Source organism: Pseudonaja textilis, chromosome 12 (genome assembly GCF_049901715.1).
Source record: "Pseudonaja textilis isolate UNSWEBS1 chromosome 12, rPseTex1.2, whole genome shotgun sequence".
NCBI lineage: Eukaryota > Metazoa > Chordata > Lepidosauria > Squamata > Elapidae > Pseudonaja > Pseudonaja textilis.
The window spans coordinates 5,337,110-5,350,596 of NC_142001.1; the positions used below are offsets into that span (position 1 = coordinate 5,337,110).

The 13,487-nt window shown below is 44.1% G+C and overlaps 1 long non-coding RNA gene across 1 annotated transcript; it reads left to right on the forward strand.

The window, feature by feature from the left end:
* The first annotated feature begins 3,026 nt into the window (after positions 1 to 3,026).
* Positions 3,027 to 12,697, forward strand: LOC148124767 (uncharacterized). Its single transcript, XR_015745010.1, has 3 exons — positions 3,027 to 3,144; positions 11,548 to 11,676; positions 12,268 to 12,697. It is a non-coding gene; the product is annotated as an uncharacterized LOC148124767 (long non-coding RNA).
* The last annotated feature ends 790 nt before the right edge of the window (positions 12,698 to 13,487 follow it).

Consider the following 13,487-nt stretch of genomic DNA (forward strand, 5'->3'; position numbering starts at 1 on the left):
TCGCGTCCTTGAGGTTGCTACTCTCCAGGAACATGAGGAATCGGTCTATGTACGATTCCCAATCCTCCGTAGCTTGGTTGAAGGGAGCGGGTGGCACGTTGCCGCTGGCCATGCTGCCGGTTGCGGTTCCGTGGGCCACGTGCGGTGTGGGACTTGTTTTAAGATCCCACCTTCGTCGCCAGTGTCGTATATCTCATACGAACAAAGGACGCGAGTCAGTGACTTGGTTCAGCTCATTTATTAGGGTAAAACACAAGTGGGGAGAGTGGGGAAGAAGCGCGGCTTAAAAGCACTTTCTGCCGGAGTGCTGCGGCCAATCGGGTCGTTTTGAATCACCCGCGATCGGCTCAGCCAATCGCGGTCGATTCCGAACGACCAATCAGTGCCGCGCACTCAGCCAATCCGGTGGCCGTGCGCTTTAGCCAATCCGGGCTGCCGGATTTCGAGTATTCAAATGTCTGTACAGAACAGTATTGAAGAGTCCTCCTGGGCCCGAGAGACAGCCTTGGGGAGTCCCCACAGCTTCCTTCCCTCTGTGTCAATGCTGCTCTGGCTGGGCTTCCTGTCTGGACTACGTTGCAAGGCTTGATAACTTTATATAATCAACATCGTTTCAATAACCACTAAAACAAGATGACATAAGACATATGTAAAGGCAGTAACATAAAAATAAAATATTAAAAGCTAAGGTAATAAACAATCAAAAGTACAAATATAAAAAAGCAATGAATTTAGAAAATCATCAAATTAATCCAACGGGGATACGGAAAAAAGACCAAAAAACCCCCGCAAACCCCCTGTCAGCTAACAGATGAACATAATTACTTATCAATCTGCTCTTTCAGGTTCTGCAGGCATCATAACAAGATTTAAAAACCTTTAAGGAAAATAGATTGCTCTGAGTATTGTGTTCCATACTAGCAGGCTTGTAGAACTGCAAATCTGATTGGTCCGTGAAACCCGGGCCATGATTGGACGATATGAACATCTCTGATTGGTTCGTACAGGGCTTGCTGCGATTGGGTGAAACCAAGCGCGGCAAGCTTGAAAGACTGTCATAGGCTGCCAAGCCGCGGCCGGCTCTATAAAAAGGGCTGCCGCAGCTGGGTTTGCTGTCTCAGAATCTGCCTCCTTAATAAAGAGCTGTTGTTCACCACTCGAGCCCCGTGTCTTAATGGGACCCACCGACCGTACATAACACATTGGTACTGAAGGTGAAACAAGGCCGAATGCCCTGGGAAGGAGCTTGGTGCCCTCGTAGGTAGAGAGGAAAGACCCGGCACGCTTGAGTATCAGCCAGGGCATAGAAGCGAAGAAAAGGAGAGACGGTCTCAATTTCTCCAAATCTTCCTAAGAGACTTTTTAACAGCTCCTTTCTCATACACCTCTTGGTAACAAATTAAAATGTGATGGTGTTGAGGTTCCTCTACACTGCGAGGTTTCTATTGAGTGCACAAGAGTTAGCAAAGTAATTGCCTGCAGAGGTTCTCCACTCCCTCTGTGGGAAGCCCGTCGGTCGCCTGCATTTGCCTTCTAAATGAAGCAAAAGGCTGCCCTGAAAGGTTCTCCTTTTGCCAAGTTCATACTCATTCTATTGCTTCCGGTGTGCTTTGCAGAGATGTTGACAAAGCAGACAACAGCCTACTTCTTGGTAAGATAGAGCAATGTGGGAAAGATAGTACCACGCCCAGATGGATTCGGAACGGGCTGACCGATCGCATTCAGCAGGTTGTCCCCGATGGAGCTGCATCCCCATGGAGGGTAGCATGTAGTGGGGAACCCCAGGGTTCTGTCTTAGGCCCAGATCTCTTTAATGTCTTCATGAATGGTCTAGATGAAGGGAGAGAAGAGGAGCTCATAACATCTGCTGATGACACCAGGCTGCGGGGAATAGCTCACACTTTAGATGATAGACTCAAGATTCAGAAGACTTGAGCACTGTGGGCGTGGCTTGGTGGGCATGGCCATGTGACTGGGTGGGTGTGGTTTTTTGGGGTTTTTTTGCTTTTTTGCCACCCCCCACCCATTTTGGGGAGTTTCCTACCCTCAGAGGAGCCTCGGGAGGGTGTTTTTGTTCCACTAAGGGTCCCCTGGAGCTCTGGAAGGCAAAAAATGGAGGGGTGCTGAGCTCCTCCCTCCATTTTTTAGCCTTCCTGGGCCTCCGTAAGGAGAATCCCGGCACAGCTGATCTATGCACAGCTGATTGTTGGGAGGGGAAAAAAAGAAATACCTTAGGCGAATGTCAGGCGGGCGAGTAAGCGAGCATTGGAGGCGTGAGAACTTGCTACCGGTTCAGCGACCCATGCCAAATTCTTGCTACTGGTTCGCCTGATCCGGTGCGAACCGGCTGAATACCACCACTGCTCCTTGCTCCGAAAAAGTGCACAAGAACAGCCTCCACTTGCCCAGAATGTGGCAGGTCAACTGAGAAGATCCCAAACTGGGTTTTAAGACCAGTTTATATTCTTGGGAGTTGTCCAGAGTTGGTTATAAGAAAAGTAGCTTTATAAATGTTGTAAATAAATACATCTTATCAAATGACTTTAACTGCAATCACTATCCAAATGTTAAAAATATACCTAAATGTGGAATTTAGTTTCCAGAAACAGCAATATAATTAATCAATGAGGGTTTCTCCACAGCCCACTCTGTATCTCCTGGTAATCATCAGTCATTTAAAAGCAAAAAAAAAAAAAATCTTAATTAAGTCAAAGTTTGCACCAGAAGAAGTGCCTAGAAATTACAAGTTGGATTTTCTTACAGATAGATTAAAAAGATAGAACAAATATTTCTTCCTTATCAAATGGATAAAATTAAATTATGTGCAGGGCCAATCCTTATGTTAATATTATCATGAGTATTTGGAAGCTGAAATACATATAATTTGCTAACTGTGAATGGATGTTATTTACCTAGGCATAGGCACAACTATCTAATCATTAATTAGTGTCAAGGTCATGCTGTTGAATTTAAGTAATGCTGCCAGTGCCTATTACTCAAGAGAAGAGATTTCACATGCCACAATGTCTAATATTCCAAAGATAAGAAGACTGAGATTCCAACATAGCCAGTTGCCTCCAGAAGTTGGTTGAAGAGTTGTAGACTCCAGGCAGGCCGAACAAGCCATGTTCCATGTTTAGCAACGTAAGTCACACTGCTATAGTCTCTTGGAACATTCCAGGCAGAGAGTGAAGAAATCAGAGGGTCAGTCCAGATCTAGAATGGAAGGAGGACCTCTCTGGGGCTCCTGCTGGTCCATGGTTTTCCATAAGCTGAATCCCTGATCTGTCAAATAAGAGCTGCCTGTCAATTTGCACTGGGAAAGAGATGTATTGCTGGCTTTGCAGGAGGCTGGTTTGTGTTGTTTTATTCTTTTGGAAGAGAGCAAAACCTTCCTGCATGCTCCAAGGGATGCTTCCGGGAGGCTCTGGCTTGGCAACACTTCCTAATTTGAGATGTTCCAGCATTATGGCGGTTTCTTTTCTTTAGCCCAAGCAATAGAAAAACTGGTAAGGTAGCCAAGTGGACAGGTCAGCGGGGCAGAGGAAAGGTCGAAGAGAAGGCAGCAGGGCACTCTTGCCGTGGGCTGCATGATCTCCCTCGGGGAGACTGCAGAGCTGAGCTCAGAAACAGTGTGGGACAAGCACACCTCCATCTTGGGCAACTTGACAAGGGGCTAAACCCTCTGTCCTCAGCCCCTGTCCATGTTCAATCCATCCTGGGCCACAAAAAAGCAACTGGTGATGCTTTTCATAATAACAGTTGGTGAGAAGGACTTAGGAATCAACCAATCGGGTGATAGAGGTGCTCAGAACCCTCCCTCGACAGGCAGATTAAAGTGTGGCTGTTGGACAGCATCAATCCTGCTGGCTTTCTACTAACTCTGGACCAAAGGAAAGCAAGTTAACCCCACTCTAAGGGAACGTTCCAGTGGGGGTGGGGGATAAAAAGGACCCGGCTGTCCTCATTGAAAGGGGCAGCCATGAGATTCTAAGTTTTTATTTATTTATTTATTTGATTTGTCAATCGCTTACAAGATAATAGGTATAAGTTAAAACATCAGTAAGAATACAGGAAATAGGTACAAATAAATAGGGACAATAGGACAGGGACAGGAGGCACGGTGGTGCACTTATGCACGCCCCTTACAGACCTCTTAGGAATGAGGTGAGGTCAATAGTGGATAGTTTGTGGTTAAAGGAGCGGGGGTTAGAGGATGCAACAGAGTCAGGAAGTGCATTCCAGGCATTGACCACTCTGTTGCTGAAGTCGTACTTTCTGCAATCAAGTTTCAAATGGTTAACATTGAGTTTGTATTTGTTGTGTGCTCTTGAATTGTTGCGGTTGAAGCTGAAGTAGTCATTGACTGGTAGGACATTGTAGCAGATAATTTTGTGTACTATGCGTAAGTTCAACTGTAGGTGGCGTAGTTCAAGATTGTCCAAGCCCAAAATTTCAAGCCTGGTGGTATAGGGTATTCTGTTGCAAGCAGAGGAGTGTAGTACTCTTCTCGTGAAATGCTACTGGACTCGCTCAATTGTATTAATATCCAATATACAGTGTGGATTCCAGACAGATGAGCTGTATTCGAGTATTGGTCTAGCAAAGGTTTTGAATGCCCTAGTTAGCAATTCAATATTTCCAGAGGAGAAGCTTCATAAGATTAGATTTACAACTCTTAATGCCTTTGTGGCAATGCTACAGCTCTACTGCTTAGATCATTAGATATGAGTACTCCGAGGTCCTGGTCATCAATGAGGTCATATCCACCTAGCTTGTATTTGGTGAAGTGATTTTTTTTTTTTACCAATGTGTAGGACAGAGCATGTTGGTCGAGATTTGGAGTTTCCAAATGTTTGACCATTCAGACACATAATCAAGGTCACTTTGAAGAACAGTAGCATTGTCGGGGGTGTTGAATAGTTTTACATCATCCATGAAGAGGACACAGTTGCTAATAAGGTGATCACAAAGGTCATTTATATAGAGTATAAAGAGTGTGGGTCCTAGAACGCTTACCTTGGGGGACACCACTGTTAACTGGAGCAGGGTTTGATGTAGCGCTCCCTATTTTTATTATGTGCTGCCTGTTTGACAGGAATGCAGTAATCCACTTACGAAGGGATCTGGAAATGCTGTAAGAGTTTAGTTTTAATAGTAGTTTGTCATGTACCACTGAATCGAAGACTTTGCAGAAGTCTATGTAAATCGCATCTATTGCTTTACCCTGGTCGAGTAGAGTAGTCCATATGTTTTTGCAGTGTAGGAGTTGTAGGTTGCAGGACAATTTTTTCCTGAAACCAAATTGTTTTGGGGAGAGTAGGTTGTTTGACTCTAAGTGGAGGGTAAAGAATTGGTTAATGATTGATTCCATGACGTTGCACATGACACAACACAGTGAGATTGGTCTGTAGTTTTCAACTAGGCTGGTGTCACCTTTTTTGAAGATAGGGATGACCATAGCTAAAGAGTTTCGGTAAAGAGCTGGTTTTGAATGATATTTCACATATAATGCTTAGGGGTTCCGCTATGGCAGAGGAAATGTTTTTTAAGAAGTATGCATATAATCCATCGGGGCCAATAGATAGGGATGATTTTAGGTTTCATAGTGCCTTTTCTACATTATCTTTTGTAAAGTCAATATATAGTAGATCATTTCAGTTAGTTGTGGCACAACTAAGAAATGTGGGGCATGAGCCATTGCTGTTTACAAAGACTGAACTGAAGAATGTGTTGAAGAGGTTGGCCTTAACAGCTTGGTCACTGGGGTCTTTCCCATTTGGTCCCTTTAAGGTGGGATGGTTCTTGAGTCTTTAAGTTTGGAGTTTACAAAATTCTAGAAGGTGCAGGTAGATTTTGTATGTAGGAAGTTTTGTACGTAATAATTTGTCCATTCTGCCTTTATCTGTCAGCATCAGGTGTTGTATCGGTTTTTAAAGTTTGCTACATAGCTAGTTTTGTTTTTATGCCATAGTGATTTTTTTTATTGAAGTTTCTTTATTGTTATGGGTAATTTGTTTTTGTTTTTTTGTTTTGTTTTTAGGGGTTACTAATGGTACATACAGTTTAATGACTCTTTCAAGTTCAAGTAAGAATACATTATAATGGTCTTCTGAAGTATTACAGTTAAAGAACAGAATGTGTCAATCAAGAGATGATAGGTCGGCATCTATGAGATCATAGTTGGCTTTTTTGAAATTGTATTTTGGAGATCCATCATTATGATCTTCTTTGGGAGGGCATAAATTGAGACAAAAGTCAATCATACTGTTGTCACTGTTTGAAAAGGGTTCTTGTATTTGTAGGTCATAAATTGAGTTTGAGCTGTTGCAGAAGATGAGGTCAAGGCAGTTGCTGAGTCTAGTGTTGTTAATTACTGATTGATCCAGTCCCACTGTAGTAACGGCATTGTACAGGGTTGCATGTATGGGTTCGGATGTACATTCATTTAAGGTCCAATCTATAAGAGGTAGATTGAGGTCACCAAGGAAAATAGGAGGGTGTGGACAAGAGGCAGCCCACATCAGCAGTGAAGTTAGTTTGTTTGCATGAACAGGGGCTCTGTAGCATAATCAGGGGCTCTGTAGCATAATAAGAAGCGGATAGTGGTATTTAAGGACAGTTCACAGACCATGGTCTCTGGAAGAGCAAGCTCCTGTGTAATTAGAATCCTTCTTAGATTTAGGGATTTTTTACAGAAGACAGCAATTCCTCGATGGATTTTGCAATCTGACTGATAAACGTGATATTCTCTGACTGTGATAATGGAGTCTGGAAAAGATGCATTCAACCACGTCTCACAGACAAATATAATATTGAATGTGGCTGTGCTTAGTAAGATGAGGAATTCATGCATTTTGTTTGCGATGCTTCTTGCATTGAGTAGTTTGTATTTTAGATATGTAGTAGTGGATCTGGAGGAAGTAAGGGGCGTGCATGCCTAATGTTGGATGTTGCGGTGTTGGTTATTGGGATGTAAATGGAAGGTCTTGCTTTTGATACATTCTGTCAATGTATAAGTTAGTATTTCCTTGTTCTTGTAGTCTTGAGTTCAGAGTGTAGTTCATGGGACCATACACATGGCTGTAAGGTTAGGTCAGGACAAGAATGGAGATTCTTATGGTTGATGTTGCTCTTGGCAAGTTGTTGCGATATGACACATCAGTAGGAAGTCACGTACACAGACAACCCAATACACATACAATACATATATAGGGAGACACTATAGGAACAGCAACGTGCAAAACCTGAGTTGGCAATAGCATAAGGATTAGCCATATATGGCAATGTTTCCTGTTCCTGTATAAAACCTGAGTCAGATAAGGATTAGCCATATATGGCAATGTTTCCTGTTCCTGTATAAAACCTGAGTCAGATAAGGATTAGCCATATATGGCAATGATTCCTGTTCCTGTATAAAAACCTGAGTCAGCTATAGCATAAGGATTAACCTTATATGGCAGTGTTTCCTGTTCCTGTCTAACCTCATGTAACCTAACCCCCCCCTGCTTGCTGCACAATAAAAGAGAGGTGCGTAGTACTATCTGGGCTTCCTCTCACCAAAAGAAACCTTTGTGTCGCTGTCATCTTTGCCATCAAGAGGAGCCCACCCAGACAGTCTGCCTGGGTGCTGGTCGTCAGCTGATTCATCCTGGTATTGGGACCCGCAACTCATCAGCAAGTGAGTTTATTATGAATTTTCGTTTGCTTAATTCATTTTTGCAAACAACCCTGCAGAAGCGTGGGGCCAATGAGCTGTCACTTTTTTTAAACAGTGCCAATGTGGGAAATGTCGAGTATACACTTCTGCCTTGGGCGGATTCTGGGCAGCTTCCAGGATTCCACTTGTGGACCGAGGTCCTGGCAGATGCAGAGACTGGGAAGGTGATTGCGTGCACCACCGAGAAGCTGCTAACCGGCTGCTAACATTCTAAGCAGTTCAGAGAACCGGTTGTTAGAAGAAATTACTGGCCTAATCCTGTAAGGAAGGCAGGAAGGAAACATTCTGGTGTTGCTTACAGAAACTGCCTCTCCGTTAACCCTTATTACATTCTTGGCAGGACTAGACTTCCTGTCTCAGGAACTTCTCTGAAGTTTTTTTCCCCTCCTTTGCTGGTACTTTGCTTGTGTGGAGTGACCATTGAAAAAAGTGACTTATGACCCTTTTTCACACTTACGCCTGTTGCAGCATCCCCACAGTCATGAGAGGCCAGGCGAGGAGATGCGTGCCTCAATGTGAGTGATATTGAGTTGGCCACGCCCAGCCAATCACATGACCACCAAGCCACACCCACCAACTAAGCCACACCCACAGAACCGGTTGTTAAAAAATTTGAATACCACCTCTGGGGCTGTCCCAGAGAAGAGGGGTCCAGGCCTGCCTTCTGAGTTCTGCCAGGTGAAACTTTTACAGGTGAGATCCATAGTGCACCTCTTCCACCTCTTCTCAGGAGAGGCAGTCCCTCCGGTAACCTGGCCCTACCATAAAAGCATTCAAGGTCAAAAACAGCACCTCAAATTGAACCTGAAGCAAATTTGCAGCCCATGGGCCTCACGGAACAGAGGTGGAACATGTGCCATTCTGGAAGCACACATAACTGCCCGTGCCTCTGCATTTTATGCCAGCCCCTCTAGTGCGCCCCCATATTACTACCCATTCTTGGGTCTCCAACAGTTGTCAGGTAATTATTGCTAAGGTGGCCCTTGCTCGCTTTCTTGTTCTTTTCATTCTACTTTCAACGGCTACAAGCACAGTCCAAGTTACACAAAAAGGAAGAAAGCAGCTTGCTTTGTACCGCTCTGGAGACCCTGCAATTACCATCAGCTAGCTTCATTTTCCAAACGCATGATCCTTACACATGGCCTAAAGAGCCATTTTGTGTGGCACTGGCTAGAGAAACTGTTTGACAGCTCCCAAAGAACACTCCCCCCCCCCCCTGCTGCACCCCGATCCTTTTTGTTATTCTAAGTGAACAAAAGCTTTCAAATTACATTTCCTGGGAAAGGATTTCTGCATTGCTAATTTCATATTGTGCTACAGGTTTACGGCTCACATAACTGCTGAGAATAGCAGAAACAGCCATCGATGGGCAGCCGCAGGGGCAGTAAGAAACCAGCGGTCTCTTCCTTTACCACTGAACAAAGGTACTGTTAGCGCAAACAATGAAGAACCAGAGCTTATTGCGATTTCTCCTGAAGAGAAATTGTGATTCCTCCCAAAGATCAAAGCCTTAGGAGTGCGCCTTTGAGAATTTAACCCTTGACCCCATTACCTCCACCAGACAGTGCAAAAGGTAAAGCCACTGAGGGTCCTTGTGGCTCTCTGAGCTTGGTTTTTTTTTTTGCAGACATTTCATCACCAAACTAGGTCACATCATCAGGAGCACTAGTCTGGGTAATTTCTGAAAGAAAACAACCAAGCTCAGAGAACAGCAAGGACCCCTCATTTCAACCCCGAGCTACACATATTCTCCTTTACGTATCTATCTATCTATAAAAATGAAATACCATTCATGCACCATCACAAAATCTCCAGAACCGTAAAGCCTACAAACTTGAAATTTGGCCCGTAGGTTCCTCTTGGCTTCTCGGTGCTCACTAAGAAAGTATTTTTCAAAATGACCATCGGAGCATTAGTATTTCCCATATTATGATTATTAACACGCTCTGATGCTAAGGAGTTCTACTCCCCCTCCCCACCTGAAAAGAAATCTCTTCCAAATGCAAAACACAAGCAGAGGAGATGAGTTTCAGTTTCAGTTTTAGTTTCACAGCACCAAGCAGCTTTAGTACAGAACAGTTGAGCTAAGCCACGCCCAGGCTCCTTGCTGTCTCCTTCTTGCTCATACAGCAAATATTGTTTCAGTTTCCAAACAGCCCTCATCTCTCTCACATACTAACAGGACGCTAGCCAGATGAATACTGATGGATGCTGGGGGGCAGAGGCAGAATTCCCTACCACCATTTTCCTCCCCAAAAACAAAGCCCGACCACATAGTTTTGTAGTGAAGTCTGGATATGAAGCTAGTTGACAGGTAAAGCTACTTCGTAGAATGGTCCATTCTTAGGACTTTTCACACTCCAGCAGTTGTTTACCAGAATGATCTCCCTTTCCTGCCCCTCCTCCTCCCTCCCAGCACTCAGGCTCCAAATCGCTTGCTTTCGATACGAGATCCGACTTATGAAAACTGAGGGGAAACTTTACTCTGGCTATCTTTTCTCTTACTGCCAAACAACTGCAATTCACTTGATCTTTCTTGACCTTCCATTCCCTTGCTATGATGATATCTGGCGTATAAAAGGGAAACATGTTTTTGTGTCCTTCTCTGTTTATTCTTCTGTCCTGTGCAATTAGCACAGTATTTTAGATTGTCTTACAATTTTGTTTGAATCTCTGCCGCCTTTAATTTCCTGTTTTGGTTTTTGGTTGCTGTAATGGAGAAAGTAGAGAGTTAATTCCAAGTCCAGCAGATTGTTCAAAGATGGGTAATTCAAGGTGAGATTTGGAAAAGGATGTCAGAAATGTAAGACAGGGAGGTTTGGTAACAACAGGCTGACCTTTTAGTCCGAGGTGAGGGTTACCCCGTACAAGTAGTCATACACTTTGTTGTGCAAATCAGACAACTGGGTTAACTAAGCAAACTGTGGCTAAGCTGCTTGGATTCAGCCATATGCTGCTGCTACGTTTACTCATCACCCCCTTGATGATTCGATTCTTCTACTGGCTGGGATCTCAGCTTAGGTCTTAATGACACCAGAGAGAAAAGTTAGTCATACCTTCAGTCCCATCAGTTTCACTAGGAACGAAATACCACCAAGTTAGGGTCCAACTCACAGTTTTAACTTTGAATGTCTTACTCGTATCTGAAATCTAACTTTTACGGTCAAACTGAACAGTCAAGCAACAACTTCTAATTAAAAGCAGCGTAACACCCTGCATGGTGCCATGTCTTCCTTTCCGAGCCAGAAACAGCCGGTGGACCCGAGAAACGCCGGCAGCCAGTCGTGGAGAGGAAACCAGGGGGAGCAGCCCCCCCGGGGCTCCCTGTGTGGGGTAAAGAGAGAGGGAACATTTCATGCGCCAGAAGAAAGAGGGAAACATTCGCACGCGCTCAATCTGGAAAGCTTGTCAGGGCAACTTCCTTGGGCTCTTCTCTCCCCCTTCTCTCTTTCTGCCACACCGCCGGTCCCAGCCTTCTGGCTCTTCTGCTAAGGCGCCACCTCGACTCGCTTTCGGGGAAGATCCAGAACGGCCTTTCGCTACCCCCATGGGTTGGTCAATGTCTTTGCACAGAGCAAATAACCCTCTGGGCACGTGTGAGATGTCTCATGGCTCTTGTTCCTATCCCAACTTTCTTCTTCCGGGAGTTCCAAGAAATTATTCAAATGCTCCCTCCATTTCCACCCCCTCACAATATGAATGCTGTGGAATCAGGTATGAGTAGCTGGCCTCATCTCACCCAGGGAGCTTCTGCCATTGAGGGTGGACTTGAGCCAAGGCCTTCCCAGTTCTAATCTGACTCGGGCATCTCTACTTCCTCCCGCCAGGTGTGCCTGCACCCACACAGGCCCTATCCCGCCTTCGCCTTGTTGGACCTGCCTGTCCAAAGGGTTCATGCAGTTCGTTTCCGTCTCACCTCTTCTGGGCTGAAGTCAGACAAGATCGCGGTCTCCCAGGTGAGGCTTGCATCAATTACACCGGCTTGTTTCATAAGGTTTGCTTCCAGGTAAGCCCACAGGTGTAGCCTTAGACTCTCGTGGTTTGCTGGCTCAACTGCAAATGGCTGGGGAATCATTTAAAAGATATGTAGAAGAAGATAACCGCAAACCACTGCTTATTGTGGCCAGACTCCTTCTGTACAAGAACAGGTCAGTTTTGGGAGCATATTCTATGCTGAATGTGTTTTCATATTTGAATACCATTTTGGACAACAATTTTAAGGAAGGGCATGCGCCACATACAAAGTTTGGGTTTTCCCTAATTTAAGATTATAATACAGTTAAAACAGTTTTTAAATTGTTAAATTTGCCAAATTTCCGAGAGTTCCCAGAATTCATCTCAATTTATAATGGATACTTTTAGTTAATAATTGCATAATTGCCTGACTTTAAAATTGATTTATTTTAACAGTGAAAAAAATCAAATTACATAATAACTGAGGATTTATATTAATGTTTTAAAGTTTTAAGGCTAATTGTATAATGCTTGTAAATCTCTTGTTCTTGTTCTTTATTCCTTCCTTGTTTTGTTTTTTATTGCTTTTGTAGAATTAATCAGTTAAGAAATTGGGTGGGAAACAGACAGACAGAGATGCAGATATTTGCCAGGAAAATAACCTGAATTTGCAAGAAGTTGAACTGAACTTGGGCGAGGCAGAGATGAACGACCATGATCCTGCTAAGACACAGCACAACTTTTTAAAGTTCAGGGTTCGCATGTTAAGTGAAACCATTCAATTGTGGCTTATCTAAAAACAGTTTAGTGCCCAGTGTTAAACGAAAGCAAGGTTTGATGTTTGTGTAACATTAAAAATATGATGTATTCATTTATTTAATCAATGTACTTGGCTGCCTATCTCCCAGATGGGACCGTGGGTGCTGACAACATGTCAGATCTCTAATAAAAAAAGCAATATTAACTACCTACAATGGTCACTGAGGATAAATCCAAACACACAAGTGCCAACCTACGACCTCTCAGTGAATTATCCAGCTTCCCAACCCTCCAGGCCCTGGAGCCACAGAAAGTATCCTGTGCTTTTCCTTGGTGTAGAACAATACATCAACAGAGGTTTCATGGGGCATTCTGTAAACCATGGAACTAGCAACATCATTTCAAGAGAGAACACCATATACTCATTTAACATTGCTTAGTTAAAGATGAAGATAAAGGTACTCGGTCTCATCCTTACACTTGCACCTGTGCAAGGCCTGTGTGCAAATCCAAGACTTGTGCTCTCTTTAGGGCTGCAGAAAACCCCCCCACAGATAATCAGTTGGAAGGGACCTTGGAGGTCTTCTAGTCCAACCCCCTGCCCAAGCAGGAGACCCTGCACCACTTCTGACAGAGGGCAGTCCAGTCTCTTCTTGAAAGTCTCAAGAAGAGACTCTGCGTTCTTTGGAGTGTGATTGTCAGAAATAATTGTCATTATTTCTGAAATGCTACCAGCATGGCCTTTGCCAGGGCACACATAGTATAGCCAAAATGCTTCTAAAGGCACAAGTAAAATCTAGGATGCGTGCATGCGCGCACACACAAGGCCGATCTTGGGACAGGTAATTTGGGAGAACAATGGCAAGAGGTCGGGGCTGAGGCTGGTTTGCAATGTGAACAGCTCCGCCCTTTGGCCTTTCTCTAGGCATTCCTGAAAGAGATGGGCGAATTGCCAATATCCACTTGGGGTGTTGGGGTGGGGGGGTAGGATGGAGTTGGATCTGATAAGTGGCTGTCATGTAGCATTTTCGTTTTGAAGAATTTTAACCACAAT